This window comes from Paramormyrops kingsleyae, chromosome 1 (assembly GCF_048594095.1).
Source record: "Paramormyrops kingsleyae isolate MSU_618 chromosome 1, PKINGS_0.4, whole genome shotgun sequence".
Taxonomy (NCBI): Eukaryota; Metazoa; Chordata; class Actinopteri; order Osteoglossiformes; family Mormyridae; genus Paramormyrops; species Paramormyrops kingsleyae.
Genome location: NC_132797.1, coordinates 48102118 through 48118016, shown reverse-complemented (window position 1 = coordinate 48118016; position 15899 = coordinate 48102118). Strand labels below are relative to the sequence as shown.

Genomic DNA, 15899 nt, shown 5'->3' with positions numbered 1-15899 from the left:
GGAGGCCAAAAAACCACAAAAACCCTCTCAATGCAGGCTACTGCCGGAGCGGGGAAAAAAGTGGAAAATGTCCTCCTGGCCCAGACCGGCGACCGAGCAAAGCTCCGGAGCAACTGACCTTTTAGAGTTAATGTTACCGATGTTCGATAATATTACCCGCGGGTGTTTGATGCGAAGGACGCAAACAGAAACGCCACTCGCGCCCGCAGCTGTCGGTAACACTCACAAGGACAGACAAGTACACACGTAAAAATAAGAGTAAAAAATGAAAACAACAACAACCACCCACGTAACCGTGTAGCAGATACTGAACTAGCGGCTCAGCAGCTACAGCGGGATCTTAATTTAATTAGTGACTGGGCTGACACCTGGCAGATGAAATTTAACATAGACAAATGTAAGGTACTCCATGTAGGGAGCAGAAATATAAAGTACAGGTATTTTATGGGACCTACTGAAATAAAGGTAGCTGATTATGAGAAAGACCTTGGTGTGTATGTTGATGCTTCAATGTCTCATTCTCGCCAGTGCGGGGAAGCAATAAAAAAGGCCAATAGGATGTTGGGGTATATCTCCAGGTGTGTGGAGTTTAAGTCAAGGGAGGTAATGCTAAGATTATACAATTCCTTGGTGAGACCTGTAGGATCACGCAGGCCCCACAGCCAGTATTTTATGGCCGCTGAGGGAGTGAGTCGGCCATGCTAAGATCTCCCTCCGTACCTCTTTGACCCAGGGCCCCTCTCCAGGGAAGCCGAAGCCCGCATTCCAATGTTTATGGCCCTCAAACGGAGGACCCAGATAGTGGAAAGGGGGGGAGATCCTCCATCTCTCTGGAGCGGGACAAAGCTAAAATCATATGCCATCTATTATGTATTTGACTGTGTGTTATCCTCACTATTATTTGGCATCATTACTGTAAACTTGGTGGATGTGTATGTGTCAGTCACCATTGTCTTCTATTCCTCTTATGAATGTCCCATTGTATCTTCACCACTTGGACAATTATATACATATATATATATTATAGAATATGCACAGATAGGTAAACACTGGGGTTATCCAATCATGCGCTCACACCTCTCTCAGAGATTGGGAAATGAGTTTAAGTGGTGTAACCAAGTAGGTAGAAATGTTTGAGCACATAGCTATTTAGTTAATAGAACTAAGGAAGGCCCCCACCCCTCACCAAAAGGGGGGGAAAGGGGTAGAAATGCGGTTGCTTATCTATGCCTTACAGTCGTAAATCAGAGATTTGCACTCTTTTTCTGCCTCCCTTTGTCTGAAAGAGACTATGCAATGTATGTTAAAACTTGTGTACTGAACCCCTTTTTAATAGCCCGATTTGCTACATTTTGTAATTTGGCAATGTATAATCAACACTGTTCTTTTACTGAAGTAAAGAAAGTTACCCAAGCCATCCTTAATTAGGACACACTATGCAATAGGGTACAGCTTCAGTAAAATATACCTGAACTTGTCACAGCTGTGAGATATGCCACCTAGCCATGTATTCTGTACATTGATGGCAATAATAAGCATGCACCTCATAAGAGGAATTATAAATTAATCAATGAAAATTAGCAAAGGTTTGGATCGAAGGTGGAATATCATGTTTGGTATCGATGTCATCCTAAATTATGTCCGAATGTGAATCCAGGGACGGATTATTACACAATTGAACCTATCCAAAGCTAAATTACTTATTTAAAATCAGCACAAAAGTTGGCCAAAGACCACCATAAATCTATGGGGACATTCGGGGAGCCTGCAACCGGCCCCTCAGATCCAGGTACCAATTCTCATTGGGTATGAGTTGGACCCTGGGTCATGAATATTCATGGGACCCATGGGGCATAAAAACCTCACACCCAGAGAATCAAAAAAGGAGGAGAAAACATCAAAAGAAAAGAAGAAGAAAACGCGAAGCCTCCAATCCAAGACTGCGGGAGAAACTACGCGCGGAGAAGATTAAATCTACCATCGAAACTACGAAGCCTCTTCGCCGCGAGTTTCAACAAAAGACAAAGCTGATCCCCGCTGTAATCACGTAATCTCACCGTCATCTCTCTCATAGGCAACTAGTACCGGCTGATTTACACTGAAATCTGGGTTGCCTGTTTAGATCCTAGGCTTGCCATTGCAGAACAGTATTTAATCAAAGCTGATCACTGTTTCCTACTGTAAATCCATTTTCCGTAATTTCGTTATTGTGTTTGTATGTATTATGTTATGTGTAATGTTTGTCCTGTTTTAGTGTAGTATTAGAATAAACGCATGCTGTTCACATTTTAAATCTCCCTCTCTGTGCTTACAATAAGTCACTTTATTGGTCTGAATCCCGTTACTGAGCTTTGAAGTCCCACTCGCGTCCTCAAGTATCGCGAGACTCTCTCTTTGGCCAAGAGCTGAGTCGCTAGGTTACAGAGAGAAGCTGACCCGGTGGACGGGCAGCTATCTTAGACTGAGTAGTGATACCAACGAATGAATTCCATTCACATTCTGGACTTAAATCATCCAGCTCTTTACCAAGTGGGACTAATATAAAGACTGTGATATCGGAACAACAACTCAAACCTAATATTCCCTATTTAATTGTGTATGAATTAATCATTAATTAATTCATAATCAATTCCCCTGAACATTGGTGGAAAACCACCCCCCATTTGAGCTGTTAAATTCCTACAGACCTCACCTAGAATATTGTGTACAGGTTTGGTCACCATATCTTAAAAAGGACATAGCGGCCTTAGAAAAGGTGCAGCGTAGGGCCACAAGAATGATTCCTGGTCTTAGAGGAATGTCATACGAGGAAAGGTTATTTGAGCTAAATCTGTTCAGCCTCAAGCAAAGGAGACTGAGGGGGGACATGATCCAGGTCTAAAAGATTCGAACAGGTTTGGATGCTGTTCAACCGAATAGTTACTTCAGCATTAGTTCAAATACAAGAACTCGTGGCCATAGGTTGAAATTAGCGGGAGAACATTTCAAACTGGATTTAAGGAAGCACTTCTTTACACAGCGTGTAGTCAGAGTATGGAATAGTCTTCTTGATAACGTAGTGCAAGCTGAATCCTTGGGTTCCTTTAAATCAGAGCTAGATAAGATTTTAACAACTCTGAGCTATTAGTTAAGTTCTCCCCAAGCGAGCTCGATGGGCCGAATGGCCTCCTCTCGTTTGTATAGTTCTTATGTTCTTATGTTCTTATAGCAGACACAGCACTACATTTTGCAGAGAAGAGAATCTTTAACCATGATAAGGCAAACTTGACTCTAATGGAAGTCCTGGCAAGGCTAGTTCTGAGTATCGAAAAGCTTCTAAAAGACCTTAATACATTTTGATATTGTTTTAATTGCCATCTAGGTAAGGAGCATGAACTGATTACAGTGCGTTGCTGCACCCACCACACAACAAGCCACCTCAGGGATAAGAACCTGAGTGCAGCCATGCAGCAGGCAATATCTCAGCACCACACTAGTCCGAATGGACCAGTGTGAGTTTTTTCTGGTGGCTGGAGTGCCAATCTTGCCACCAACCCCCAAGAATTTTCCCCTGTAAGTTGATGGACCTCCTTATAGGGCTGGATGTAGATTAACGTCATACCCAGGACAAAGCAATTGCAGGTTAAGGGCCTTACTCAAGAGCCCAACAGAGTAGAATCACTCTGGGCATTTATGGGATTTGAACCAGCAACCTTCCAATTGGCACAGATCCCTAACCTGAAAGCCACCACTCCACCCTAATTGCCATAGAGAATGTGCATAACCCTGAATGTGCATAATCATCTTTTCTATTTATGCCAACTTTATTTTTCTTTTCATTTTGATAAATCTTGTGCTGCCTACATAGTCAATAAAGAGTGAAACATTTCAACAGTCAAGATCTTGAGTGTGCTTCCAATTTTAAAATAAGTTAAAATAAGAGCACACAAAATAGTTTCAAACAAGTAACATGTAAAAAATTGTGAACTGTAAGTGTAAATCAGTTTTATCAAAGATGTGATAAAACCATCGGAAAGCTGGTGACCCCTGCATTTTATCTAAAGGAATTTATATTGTTGTCTTCAGTTCAATTCAACTTTATCCGTATAGTGCATTTTCACAACATCACATTATCTCAGAGTCTACATTATCCTCACCCAAAGCCCCCAGTGAGAAAGCCAGAGGCAACAGTGGCAAGGAAAATCTCCTTAGAAGGAAGAAATCTAGGGGGAGGAACCGAAAGGGGGAATTCATCCTCTAGGAACCGGCAGAGGAAGTCAAATGGGCATATTTTTAAATATCTGCATTCAGACAGTTTTATCTGTTTGAACTGGAATAGTTTATGTTTTTTATTATGCATTATGTTTTTTTCCCTATTTGTATAATTGTGAAACTTAAAAGGAAATTCAGAAGATCAAAATGTAGCCAGAGGCTACAGTATTTAAGCCTCATTCAGAGTAGGTCAAGGTGCGTTAGCCAGGGCAATAGTCATGCTGCTGCTGGACAGGAGGTTGGATCCTTGTAGCCTGCCTGGTCATAGTTCCCAGCTCTGGGTCTGTGTCACATGATTTTGATGCAACTTTAATGTCTTAACTAGGAAAATGCAAGTCGATAATGCTGTTAAGCAAACACAATGCACAGAACTATGCACCCCATGTACTATATTTACAATTTTTAAATGAATACAATGCAATAAACCAAAATCCAATGTGGCAAGAAAGAACACCTGGGCAGAGGAAATAAAGAAGGATATTGAACAACCTAGTGGGCTCATATACAACACTTTTCCATCCCAACTTCAGTCTTCTCACCCTTTCGAAACAGAAGGTAATTTTGGTTAATGCAAATAGATCTTAAACAGATCTTAAACATTAGAGGCGGCTTTTCCATCCCAACTTCAGTCTTCTCACCCTTTCGAAACAGAAGGTAATTTTGGTTAATGCAAATGAAACTGATCTTAAGCTGATCTTTAGAGACAGAAAAATCTCCAGGGTGAAGGACAGCCTTTCCTCACTAAAGAGATATTGACATTGCTGTATTGCCACCTTTCAGCATTAAATTATAGCACTGAGCAGGGCCAGAGTAGCACCATTTTAAAGTCAGAGCACACATTGCTAATGATGCAGAATCACAATGTATACCAGATGTAGAAGATACTCTTCTCTTCAGCTCAGCCCACAGGTTTTCAGCGGGGTTCAGGTCAGGGGACTGAGATGGCCATGGCAGAAGTTTGATTCTGCAGTCAGCTAACCATTTTTGTGTTGATTTGGACATTTGCTTAGGATCACTGTCCAGCTAGAAGATCCAATGATGGCCCAGTTTTATTTCCTGGTAGAGGCAGGCAAATTTTGATTTAAAATGTCCTGGTATTTGATGGAGTCCATAATGCCATGTACCCTAATGAGATTTCCAAGGTCGTTGGAGGAAAAACAGCCCCACAACATCACAGAACCTCCACCCTATTTTGCATTTGGGATAGGGTTCATTTCATTATAGCCATCCTCCTTTTTATGCCAAATCTACATTATGTTTATTGCCAAAAAGATCCATTTTTGTTTCATCAGACCATTTAATTTGGTTCCAGTCAAAGATGTAGTAGTGTTTCGTAAACTCCAGGTGCTTAAGTTTGTGGTTAACTGACAAAAAAAGCTTTTTCTGCACACTGTAAAAAACAACCTATAAAATCTACTCAATTAAATTGAGGTAACAATTTGCACTTAGTTTGTTTGGGTAGATTTCACCCCAAATTTTGAGTAAAGAGTACCCAATTTTAAGAGCTATAATAAAGTAAAACAAAATGGGTGAAACAGACATAACATATATCTATACACTTAACAACTAATTACTTAGAAATTTTGAGTAACAATAAGTTAATTGTGAATAATTCACGTTTTACCTACCCAATAATATTAACTATGATTTAATCAACATAACTATTTAGCCATTACTTATTCAGGGGAGGTTAGCTTTACATTTACATTATTTGGCAGACGCCCTTAGCCAGAGCGACTTACATAAGTGCTTTAAGACTCCACAATGAATTTTTCCCGATACTAGCTCAATAAAACCAAGGCTATGAATACCATCGACCTAATACTCTGTTGGGAAAGTGCTTTTTTATTTATTTATTTATTTTTTTTTTTTTAAGGAATGCCAGAAAGTATAATGCCAGAAGTGCTAATTCAGGTATTTCTGGAAAAGGTGTGTTTTAAGTCGTCTTTTGAAGACATTCAGTGACTCAGCTGTTCGGACATCTAGGGGGAGTTCATTCCACCAACTTGGTGCCAGAACAGAGAAGAGCCGGGAGGTGAGTCTTCCTTGTGCCTTGAGGGGTGGTGGGACCAGTCGAGCAGTGCTGGAAGATCGGAGAGATCGTGGTGCAGTGCGGGGTGTGATGAGGTCTTTTAGGTAGGATGGAGCCAGATCATTTTTGGCTTTGTATGCGAGCATCAGTGTTTTGAATCTGATGCGGGCAGCCACAGGAAGCCAGTGTAGGGAGCGCAGCAAAGGAGTGGTGTGGGAGAACTTGGGAAGGTTGAAAACAAGTCGAGTAGCTGCATTCTGAATCAGTTGGAGGGGACGAAAGACGCTCAGTGGTAAACCTGCTAGGAGCGAGTTGCAGTAGTCAAGGCGGGAGATGACGAGGGACTGAACAAGTATCTGGGTAGCCTGTGTGGAAAGAAATGGACGTATCCTTCTGATATTAAACAGGATACACCGACAAGAGCGGGAAACGTTAGCGATATGAGAGGAAAAGGACAGACGATTGTCCATGGTAACCCCAAGGTTGCGAGCAGTAACCGAAGGACGGATCAGGGAGTTGTCGAGGGAGATCGCAAGGTCCAGGAGGGGGGATGAGTCAGCGGGGATGTACAGCAATTCCGTTTTACTAGGGTTGAGTTTCAGTTGGTGAGTGGTCATCCAAGATGAGATATCAGCTAGACATGCAGACATCTTATTGGAGACATGAGTGTCTGAAGGAGGGAAGGAGAGGATGAGTTGAGTGTCATCTGCATAGCAGTGGTAAGAGAAGCCATGAGAGGATATGACCTCACCAAGAGATTTGGTATAGAAGGAGAACAGGAGTGGGCCAAGAACCGAGCCCTGAGGGACGCCAGTGAAGAGACTACGTGGGGTAGATGTGAGTCCTTTCCATGTCACTCTGTATGATCGGCCTTCGAGGTAGGATGCAAGCCATTGCCAAGCCAAACCACCAATGCCAAGACTCCTAAGGATGGATAGGAGAGTCTTGTGGTTAACCGTGTCAAATGCTGCTGATAGGTCAAGAAGGATGAGGACAGATGACAGTTTGGCTGACCTAGCAGCATGCAGCTTCTCAGTTACTGCTAAGAGGGCAGTCTCTATGGAGTGAGCTGCTTTGAAGCCAGACTGATTAGGATCCTGGAGGTTGAACTGAGAGAGGTAAAGAGAGAGCTGGTTGTAGACTGTGCGTTCGAGGATTTTTGAAAGGAAGGAAAGAAGCGATACTGGTCGGTAGTTGCGAGTGTCCGAGGGATTTAGAGTGGGTTTTTTCAAGATAGGAATGACCCTGGCTATTTTGAATGCTGTTGGTACATGACTGGAAGTTATGGAGCCATTAATGATAGTGGTGATGAAGGGGAGAAGGTCCAGAGAGATTGTCTGGAGCAATGTGGAAGGGATTGGATCCAGTAGGCAGGTGGTAGGGTTGGAAGATGAGATGACTTTCATGATCTCATCAACTGTAAGACTGGAAAACTGGGTCAGTAAGGGGGAAGGGAAATCCTGGGTGTGTAGTGTAGTGGATGGGGATGGAGAGAATGTCTGGCAGATTTCGTCAATCCTTTCGTCAAAGAAGGTGGCAAAGTCTTCAGCAGTCAGGGAAGATGGAGCAGGAGGAGTTGGAGGGTTGAGTAGTGATGAAAAGATATTATGGAGTTTACGGGGATCATGTGAGGATAGCTCAATTTTTTCCTTATAAAAGGCAGTTTTAGCTGCAGTCACATCCGAAGAGAATTTGGATAGAAGAGTACGGTAGGAAGACAGATCTGCATCAAGTTTAGATTTCTTCCATGTCCTCTCTGCTACCCGCAAGTCTCTTCGGTTGCTGCGTAATGCAGCTGAAAGCCAAGGAGCAGGGCGAGTTTTCCTGGGGTTAAGAGACAGTGGGCAGAGGTGATCAATGTATGAGGAAAGTGAGGAGAGGAGAGTATCAGTTGCAGGTTCCAGTGCAAGGGAGGAAAAGGAGTTAAGGTCAGGAAGATAGGACAGGGTGCAGGAAGCAACAGATAAAGGGGAGACAGAGTGGAGGTTTGGTCTAGTGGGCGAGAAATGTTGAAAGCCAGGATTGGGTAAGACAGGAAGAGTGATGGTAAAGGATACTAAGTGGTGATCAGAAATGTGAAGAGGGGTAGTGGTGATGTCGGTGGCTGGAGAGGGGCGGCTGAAAACCAGGTCGAGAACATTACCTCCTTTGTGTGTTGGAGAGCAGTTGTTGGATGTCAGAGAAAAGGAATAGAGAAAAGGGAGGAGACCAGAAGAAAGGATCTTGTCATGGGGGAGATTGAAGTCACCAAGGAGAATGAGAGAGGAGCTGTCAGTGGGGAAGAGACTGAGGAGAGTATCCAGCTCCTCTAGAAAGTGGCCTAGGGGGCCAGGAGGGCGGTAGACAACAATGATAAGAATATTGAATGGAGAGGAAACTGCAACTCCATGGAATTCAAAGGATGAAATGTTGAGCTGGGGGAGAGAGAGGGGTGTGAAGCACCAGTTCCGAGATAGTAACAGACCTGTGCCACCACCCCTGCCAGTCTGGCGTGGAGAGTGAGAGAAAGCATAAGCAGAGGAGAGAGCAGCTGGTGTAGCCGAGTTCTCTGGGGATATCCAGGTCTCAGTTAGAGCCAGAAAGTCAAAAGAATGGTGGGAAGCAAAGGCGGAAATGAAATCAGCCTTCTTTACAGCATACTGGCAATTCCAGAGGCTGCCCAACACCCGACGTTGGGACTGGGATGACAGGGGAGGGTAGATAAGATTACTGGATGTGCGGCGCCTGGATGTTGGATGGGATCTTCTAGATCTAAGAGATAAGTGGACTGGGATAGGTTTGAGGCACATGTCTGTAGTGATGGTGGGAGTTCGCAAAATTGAGAATAGAATAGAAAAGAAAGGATAGAATGAGTAGTAACAGATTAACTGCGTTTGTCTCTAACCGTGTCTGTGGCGGACTCACCTTCAATATAACTCAGTTAGCCCCACCCCTAATTTACACCTTCAGCGAGACCGAAACTACACCTGATTGACTACCTGAAACTACTGATTAACAGAAACTAGCAGACACTACAACAGTTTCAACTGAGTCCGACAGAAAGTAAACAAAGACAGAGTCCTACCTTACTAGCAGAGAAGAAATCCAAATCAGAGCCTGAAGCACACAGCTTTACCTCACAGAGTCATAAGAAGGAGCCAAAATTTCCAAAATCATGTAATTTTTTATTGTAACATGGCATAACATTACATGAATGATAAGCAGGTCTGCCAAAAACAAACATATTTCAAGTTGGTTATTTTTTTAGGTTTTTCTTTTTTAAAATTTTTATTATCTAAGGGAGCCTCTGCCTTTCTTGCATTTTGATAGAGGCAAATTAGCAATGAAAATAAAACACAACTACAAAATTGTAAATTCTGCTGTTATTTTGTAGTAAAACAAGATAAGAAACTGTAGTAAAACAAGATAAATCATAAACGTAAATTTTCTATATGAAAGAAAATTTTTAATGTTTGTTCGTGTGCATGATTGAGCATGTGCAAGTGATGTGTGTCTGAACTGACTGTGTTTCTGAGTGTTATTTGCTGTTTCAACAGTGTTCCCCATCTTTCCCTGTAAGTGTGTGTGATGTTTTAACAATGTTTTCCTTCTCTACCTGTGAAAGGCATCAGTAAGCAGTTGTGTGTGTTTGTGTTTTCGTATATGACAGTGTATATGTTTGAGCGTGTGCAAGTGATGTTTTGTATGTGTTTGTGTTATGCTATTTAAATTGCATTGCCTGTCTCTCCCTGTGACAAGTTTGTGTGTGTGTGTGTGAGAGAGAGAGAGTTGTGCTGTTTTACAATACTGTCTCTCATAACAGGTATAAACAGAAACCTTTAAAAAGGAAACAGTGTCACAATCAGAAGTTGCATGTGGTTCAATCAAAACATTTGTAATGCTAAGAACTAAATATGTAGACAACCCCAAAAAACATCAGACTGCCTACTTACCAAGGAAACAGTCCATGTTTCTCACACAACAGTTCACTCCATTAGCTTACTTTTGAGGCTGTGGACTTTCTTGAGCAGTTTTGCTCCATCAAGTTCCAAAAACAGTTTCTGGAATACTTCAAACGTGTACTTGAGATTCCTGGGATACTCAAGGTTGAGGGCATAGATCAAGCCCATTAACAGCATACACGCCTTGGTTCTGTTTCCACATCCATTCAGCACTTGGATTCCCTCTATCATAATAGACACATTTACTGGATCCTCCTCAGCTGTGGAATTATGGATCATGAGCACCTTCATAGTGTGGTTCGTGGAGTCCTCAGGTTCATCCTCCATGTTAGAAAATAAACAAAAAAAATCATTTTTAATAATTTTTAGATTAAAATAAGCATATTAATATGCTGTTTAGAACAGAAATAGAAGAAATGCCTAAGAGCCACCACTAAAACACCTGCCTTCTCGAATAAACCATTCTTTTTTTTCCATGATTAATGTTTGTATCTTTCATGTGCTGCTTGCAAGTAATGTAGGTCAAACAAAACAATATCAAACATAATCTTCACAATGTCATCCCATATTTTTACTAAAATGTATTCAATTGTTACACTAACCAAATGATTCTACAGCGTGCATGATAACTTGTTGGCCTTTTAAAGTTCTGTCAATGTTCCTTTAAAAAAATGTAAAAAAAACTGGGCCATGCCATATACCCCCAACACACACACACACACACACACACACGGTTAAACTATGGTCACAAGATCTACAGAGAACAGAGACAACGGCCGTTGCACTGCCAACTTGTTGGAATAAAAATAGTTGAGAAGCATATTTTATACAAATACTGAACAATGTGAAATGGACAACAAGCCCCAAATTTCATTTAACAAAATCATTTTACAGCCTACCTGGCAAGTTTGGAAGAGCTCTTCTTGGTGTTCTCCAAGGTACTCAATGAGACAACGGACAACAGCATCCCTTTTTCTCTCAACACTCAGTGACTGCAAGGAGGCAAGTTATAAGACACTGATCCACTTGAAAATTATCACTACAGGACAAAAAAGTCATTATAGGCTAGTGACATGCAGCCCTGAGAAGCCAACCTGCCATAACATTTTAATTATTGAAAAAATTAAACAAAAATCTACCTCATTTACAGGGCTTAAAAGAAGACGCATTTGGGTACCAGCAGCTCTACCTTTGGAACGCATTAGCTGCAGAAGACGTGGTGTGTACCAATCAAGTTTCCGCATAAAAGTCTCTTCCAGGGCTACTGTTGTAATGCGCCGAAACTCGTCTTTAATCTAGACAATGAGTAAAGGGACAGCAAGAAAACAACTTTTTCAATTAAGGGCACCAATTCTAAAAGGGCTGACAAGAGGTATTAATTGAATAAAATAAACAGTCTTACTTGAGTCTCACTGAATAATGCCGGCCATCTCTCTTTAAAGGCACCAACAGCTGGGCTCACGGTTGTAGGATCACGCAGGCCCCACAGCCAGTATTTTATGGCCGCTGAGGGAGTGAGTCGGCCATGCCAAGATCTCCCTCCGTACCTCTTTGACCCAGGGCCCCTCTCCAGGAAGCCGAAGCCCGCATTCCAATGTTTATGGCCCTCAAACGGAGGACCCAGATAGTGGAAAGGGGGGGGAGATCCTGCATCTCTCTGGAGTGGGACAAAGCTAAAATCATATGCCATCTATTGTGTATTTGATTGTGTGTTATCCTCACTATTAGTTGGCATCATTACTGTAAACTTGGTGGATGTGTATGTGTCAGTCACAATTGTCTTTTATTTTTCTTATGAATGTCCCATTGTATCTTTGCCACTTGGACAATTATATACATATATATATATATATATATATATTAATAGGCACAGATAGGTAAACACTGGGGTTATCCAACCACGTGCTCACACCTCTCTCAGAGAATAGGGGAAATGAGTTTAAGTGGTGTAACCAAGTAGGTAGAAATGTTTGAGCACATAGTTATTTAGTTAATAGAACTAAGGAAGGCCCCCACCCCTCACCAAAAGGGGGGGGGGGAAGGGGTAGAAATGCGGTTGCTTATCTATGCCTTACAGTCGTAAATCAGAGATTCGCGCTCTTTTCCTGCCTCCCTTTGTCTGAAAGAGACTATGCAATGTATGTTAAAACTTGTGTACTGAACCCCTTTTAATAGCCCAATTTGCTACATTTTATAATTTTGCAATGTATAATCAACACTGTTCTTTCACTGAAGTAAAGAAAGTTACCCAAGCCATCCTTAATTAGGACACACTGTATGCAATGGGGTACAGCTTCAGTAAAATATACCTGAACTTGTCACAGCTGTGAGATATGCCACCTAGCCATGTATTCTGTACATTGATGGCAATAATAAGCATGCACCTCATAAGAGGAATTATAAATTAATCAATGAAAATTAGCAAAGGTTTGGATCAAAGGTGGAATATCATGTTTGGTATCAATGTCATCCTAAATTATGTCCGAATGTGAATCCGGGGACGGATTATTACACAATTGAACCTACCCAAAGCTAAATTACTTAATTAAAATCAGCACAAAAGTTGGCCAAAGACCACCATAAATCTATGGGGACATTCGGGGAGCCTGCAACCGGCCCCTCGGATCCAGGTACCAATTCTCATTGGGTATGAGTTGGACCCTGGGTCATGAATATTCATGGGACCCATGGGGCATAAAAACCTCACACCCAGAGAATCGGAGGAGGAGGAGGAAAAAAGTCATCGAAAAAGTCGTCATCGAAAAAGGAGAAGAAAACGTAAAGCCTCCAATCCAAGACTGCGGGAGAAACTACGCGCGGAGAAGATTAAATCTACCATCGAAACTACGAAGCCTCTTCGCCGCGAGTTTCAACAAAAGACAAAGCTGATCCCCGCTGCAATCACGTAAACTCACCGACAACTCTCTAATAAGCAACTAGTACCGGCTGATCTACGCCGAAATCTGGGTTGCCTGTTTAGATCCTAGGCTTGCCGTTGCAGAACAGTATTTAATCAAAGCTTATCACTGTTTCCTACTGTAAATCCATTTTCCGTAATTCCGTTATTGTGTTTGTATGTATTAAGTTATGTGTAATGTTTGTCCTGTTTTAGTGTAGTATTAGAATAAACGCATGCTGTTCACATTTTAAATCTCCCTCTCTGTGCTTACAATAAGTCCCTTTATTGGTCTGAATCCCGTTACTGAGCTTTGAAGTCCCACTCGCGTCCTCAAGTATCGCGAGACTCTCTCTTTGGCCAAGAGCTGAGTCGCTAGGTTACAGAAAGAAGCTAACCCGGTGGACGGGCAGCTATCTTTAGACTGAGTAGTGATACCAACGAATGAATTCCATTCACATTCTGGATTTAAATCATCCAGCTCTTTACCAAGTGGGACTAATATAAAGACTGTGATATCGGAACAACAACTCAAACCTAATATTCCCTATTTAATTGTGTATGAATTAATAATTAATTAATTCATAATCAATTCCCCTGAACATTGGTGGGAAACCATCCCCATTTGAGCTGTTCAATTCCTACATAATTGGTGGAGAATTGCGGGTACCGATTTAAACTTATTGTGAGCACAAAATTTAAACTTTTACAAGCAGACAGTCGAATAGGCATTACTGTTAACGGATTGCATTGGTTGACGATTGAGCGAACCGCAGTCAAAGGCATCAGAACGGAACTACGCGGGTTCCCTACTGTGCCTCACTAGTAATAGATTGTTTAAATTTTGCGTTTTATTTAAGCATTTTATTTTAGGTTTCGTTTTCTTAACTGCAGTAAACGCTTATCCTATATCTGACGAGATTCTCAGGTATAGTGCGTTGTTTCCAGGATAGATTCGGACGAGGTTCTCCGTCTCTAACATCCTGCCAGAGATCTCTAAATTAGCCAATAGGAATTTTTGTTACGAGGATCTAACCTGAATTCCATTGTGCTTAGACTCCCTGAGTTAAGACCGATAGCGTAGCTAACTATCCTCTTACTCATACGTTTGTGCCTGCTTTAGGAAAGAGCAAGCTTAACGCCACCACGGGCAAATAGCCGGAGGGTGTGTGTGTTATTTAACGGGAGTCTGGTGCAGAAAACCCGCCGTGGTATAAGCACCATTCGCGACGTGACGCGACAGCACATTCGCTGCTTGGATCCGTCGCCAAAAGGCAAGCGCCGCCTTGCTGTCGTAGTAAGGTTCAGAGGTCTTAAGCCGCGCACCGCGCAGACCATAGTGTGCTTGCATTAAAGGTCGATTTTCTAGCATTGGCAAACCAGCATTGTCTAGCGATCGCCTCGATTACGAGTGCCGTCCACGAACGCCACCGTAATCACATCTGGGTCGGATAAGGCCGCAGGCCTGCCCCGACGCCACTGCAGGGGTCACAAACGCCTCCCACCGAGGGAGTAACACCCCATAGAGCCTCTAGTGGGCCGGCCTGGAAGTACCACGCCATTTTGGATTGCGCCTCTAGGCGTCAACCATAGAAGTACAACGCCATTTTGGATCGCGCCTCTAGGGGTCAACCATAGGAGTGCTACGCCATTTAAATTGCGCCTCTAGTGGTCAGCTCCGAAAACACTGAATTGGATCCAACGGCATTGTACTCTGAGCAGAGGTCAACCATAGGACTACTTTTATGTAACTTGGTGGCATCTAATTAGTTAATTGTTACACAATCAACTTGTGTTTATGATAAATTAATTAGAATCTCATTTGATTTAATTTGACGTTTCCTTTCCCTGTTTCATTTTAATTTGGGCTTTTCACATTTTATGATTTTAATTGCTCCCTTCCCCAACACAAGGACTTAGGCAAGGGTTTGAATTAAATACATAAAATCAATAATAATAAATCAGTTACTTGCCCTACCACCTCAGGCAGCGGTTGGGGTTCTGAGTGTGATCAGTCAAGCTTTTCCGGTACTGGGTGTTTACCATCCGCTCTAATTGGTGGAGCTTGTCCGAGTTGCTGCTGTCACTGCTTGCGATCTTACAGTTTGTCAGAACTGAAAGGGAAGTTCTCAGCAATTGGACGCCCAAAAGCGCGCCAGCTGGGCTGCACCCACTGACTCATTAAGGGCAAGGTTGGCAGGTATCTCGGGAGGTCATTACAAGTTTGAGCAGGACCTCGTCTAGGGCAAAGTTCAGGAGAACAGCCCTAGCTTGGACTCTCAATCGGTTGGGTGACACCCGAGTGCCGTTGCGCCGTCTCTTGTTCGAGTCAGGGCCAGGCAGTGCGCCCAATAAGCTGAGCCCCACCTGGGTTGTCTCAGTTGTGCGTACAGAACACGCCCTTTCCAAGTTGACATTGCTGGGGATCGGGGGAGTGGGAGCCGGGCTCGGGCCTGCTTGGCTAAGATTGAGCTGTGGGACGTGCCTTGTCCGGGAGAGACACCTGACAGCATTCAAACCCCTCCACTCCAGTAAATAGCTTAACACCGCGACACACCGCATAAAGGCAAGCAGAACAGAACCTGCCAATTTTTCCTCTTCTGGTTGGATCTGATCTGCAACAGCAAGCCAGGTTTTGAACGCGGTCCCACTGCTATTGCCGCTGGAAATTCTCCTTGTTCCCCCAACTTCCCTTCTCTCTCCTGACAGCCCATCAGTAGTCACACACACAGCCGGTGGTGTGACTCCTTCCAGACTTAGCTGTCGTTTCTTCTTCCTA

At 42.8% G+C, this 15899-nt stretch overlaps 1 long non-coding RNA gene across 1 annotated transcript; it reads right to left on the bottom strand.

The window, feature by feature from the left end:
* Positions 1-9426: 9426 nt before the first annotated feature.
* On the bottom strand, positions 9427-11519 carry LOC111839979 (uncharacterized). The gene is made up of 3 exons (XR_002837247.1): positions 11414-11519; positions 11124-11216; positions 9427-10545 (listed from the first exon to the last, which is right to left on the bottom strand). It is a non-coding gene; the product is annotated as an uncharacterized lncRNA (long non-coding RNA).
* Positions 11520-15899: the final 4380 nt, after the last annotated feature.